At 34.0% G+C, this 3181-nt stretch overlaps 1 long non-coding RNA gene across 1 annotated transcript; it reads right to left on the reverse strand.

Moving 5' to 3' along the window:
• Positions 1-1308: 1308 nt before the first annotated feature.
• LOC106308120 lies at positions 1309-3181 on the reverse strand. The gene is made up of 4 exons (XR_001263483.1): positions 2808-3181; positions 2554-2716; positions 2353-2456; positions 1309-1963 (listed from the first exon to the last, which is right to left on the reverse strand). It is a non-coding gene; the product is annotated as an uncharacterized LOC106308120 (long non-coding RNA).

Raw genomic sequence — 3181 nt, forward strand, 5'->3', positions numbered from 1 at the left:
ATTGATTGATATATCCTATAAAGAAAACGAAAACTATAGGTGGTTTGAATATTGTACATCGATCGATGCATGATGTAAGTTGACTATATAAAACTTGAACATTATCATTTCAAACTAAAGTATATGTAGGTTATATGCATTTGTTATATTGTAGTTAATATATTTTAAATATTACATAAGTCAAGTGATTCACGTTTTCGTAAAAATAAAATTCAAGTTCATTATTGGGCCGTACTCGTACGTAATAAGCTACGTTAAATATGATGTATTTTTAGGTTCATTTAATGACATTAAGTTTAAATTTGATTAAGGAAAACTCATTAATTTAACTGAAAAAAACAAGCATTAATATACTAGATTATGACTCACGCGGTTGCACGGAATTATTGATATTTATAATTATGTTTTTATATTTATTAATTTAGATACACGTTCAAATTGTATTTTTTTAGTTTGGCACTGGTTCGATTGTGGGTTTTGATTTTTGGTTAAAAAAAATATAATAATAGTTCAATTATTTATGAATTTGGATTTGGTTTGGGTTTTGTTATTTTTAATTTTAGTTTCGTATCATTTTGAATTTTTTATACACAATTTTCGTGTCCAATTTTTTTATCCGGCAAATATTTATGTGATATGTTACAGCTAATACTATATATGATTTAAAAAAATATTGTAACATTTATTTAGTATTATAAAATCTTCTATAAAGATTAGTTTTATAGACTTGAAGATAAACTCACGTTTTATAGCTGTAAATTTTGTAAGTCCGTACTCAAAGAGCATAAATAAAAAAATAGGAAATGCGAGAGAAACAAAAGTTGTGCTGCTATGGCAAATTAGGCCCCCTTTTTAAAGCTCAGCTTTAAACCTATAATATATTTACTTTTATAAATATAGCGCAAATTCAAGTCAAGTCGGTGACAGGTCAGCAAAACCAAATCAAGCTCAACTTTTATCACCACCACATATATAAACAGATCACTTTGACTCTCGTTGGGAACTATATTCCAGCGGTTACCACATCAGCCGTAGAATAATTTGATAGCAAAAGAATAATTGAATTATACTTTTATCTTGCTTCAGCGAAGCTTTCATGAAGCTTGAAGGAAGAACAGTTTGCAACCTAAACTCATGTTCCCTCTCTCGAGTACGGAGTTTAAAATACCTGCAGGAGCCAAAAATATTAGCAAGCTAACTGCATCAACATGACCAAGAATATTGAAACCTTGGATAAATTTACATTTTGAAGCTTTTAAAAAAAATTCGCAGAACAAATTGCAGTCAAGAAGTGTGAGTGTGTTATGATATAAACACCAAACCGAGATACTTTGATAGAGATTGTAAACGAAAAGCACCAGAGGTTCGGTTACACTGAGAATCAAGCAATCAATCACGACAACTTGATATCAGAAAACGCCATTGAAGAGCCCAGCTCAACAACCCCAATGTTTTACAACAGAAGATGCATAAAACCGTAGAACAATATAACTATCGTATTTAAAGAAGATGAGATTAACAGCAAAGCCTCTGTCTCCAATCCAGTCTCTTCCTTCCCTTGCCACGTCATCATTAGTCAAAGAGTATTTACTTCCACTATCACTCTTCTCTTTCTTAAGCTCGCTGATACTATGGACGTATCAGAGTGATCCATCGTGAAATGTTCTGAGACCTCCCCACTGAAGAACAGCAGGGTCCTGAAACTAACCTATACATCTGTTACTAACAACTGAGTTACAGTTACTTTAATCTTTTGAGGCTACTTATCTGCTGCAATGCAAGACTTCTTGTGGATCCTTTTCGTTGGAAGGACTTCCCATATGAAACAATCTGCGAGAAGCTTTCAAGCAGTAGGCTGTTGTATCTGGAACTGCACATGTTCTTGCGAGCTTGCTCAAACAGAGCATGCTTGACAATCCTTGAGGGGCTCCTGTCTAGTTTTGGGCAACAAAACACTCCAAAACTGTATATAAGAGTTCAAACAAAATTGGTTTTCAGTTTGAGATTATAAAATCATGTTCATCGTCATCCAGCTAGCTCACCATGCATTCAGATTATTTGATTTCATCAAGAGAGTTTGACGGGCTTATCCATGAATTAGAATCAATATCATTACAAATACTCATATTTGGGTTTTTTTCTTCAGAGTCCACGGCATATAGCACTAAGATCCTAGATGAAAACTTTGTAGATAAAATCAAGCAAAATATATTCTAGCAACTCAAGGACAACCATAAGAAGTACTTAAACACTCATTTGAAAAAAAGCTCAAAGGAAGTGATCCAATCAGAGGTGAATGTCAATGTTGTAAATTTGGAAAATCTACTAATAAAAAATTGGAGAACTACCAACCTTGTGCAACTGATTGTAGCTGAGTCCATCTATGGCACTGGACCAAAACCAAGAATAGTAATGCTCATTCCAGTGTGATAAAGCCGACATCTTCTTACACTCATCTGTGTTCATCAACCAAATATAAAAAAAAAACAGAAGCAATCAGCATCCAAAGGAAAATTTAATAAATAGACACCTATCTATATGTTATGAGCTTACTTCTCTCTCCCATTTAACTCTTGAATCTCCTTTTCAATCAGCCGAATCAGAGTGTTGCATCTTCTAGCTAGTTCCTGACTCGTGCGGGATTTCACAAACCAGTTAAAACATGAAAAAGGAGGTCATCCCAGTTCCCACACCCAAGTTTTTTGCTCAGTCAGATCTGTTTAAACCAACAAAATTTACCCCAAAATCAAACGCCACAATAGTAAAAATGAAACAAAATAGTGAAAGTAAATGATGAAAACATAGACCATGAATTCGTCGCACTCTCCATTGTAAAGCTTCCCTTTGTTCTGGCCATATTGAATCTCACTTGCAGCCCAGGGTTTCTGCAGCGACTTAGCTTCTTTTTACATTTGTTGAAAATTATCGCCAAAGAGATTATAAGAAATTTCCGACTAATTGGACAAAATCACCAAATCCAATCGGAAATGCGCACAAAGCATTTATCTATCGTTGTATGATAAGAGGAAACTGGGATAACACCAATCATCGATATCTTCGCCGGATAAGGTCTCTTCAAATTAGAAATTTGTGGAATCCAATCAAACTGGATTGGAAATAGGGCTCTTCGCTGGGAGATGACGATGAGATAAACAGATAACTATATTGATAATGACGATGG

The sequence above is a fragment of the Brassica oleracea genome, chromosome C8, assembly GCF_000695525.1.
Source record: "Brassica oleracea var. oleracea cultivar TO1000 chromosome C8, BOL, whole genome shotgun sequence".
Lineage (NCBI taxonomy): Eukaryota > Viridiplantae > Streptophyta > Magnoliopsida > Brassicales > Brassicaceae > Brassica > Brassica oleracea.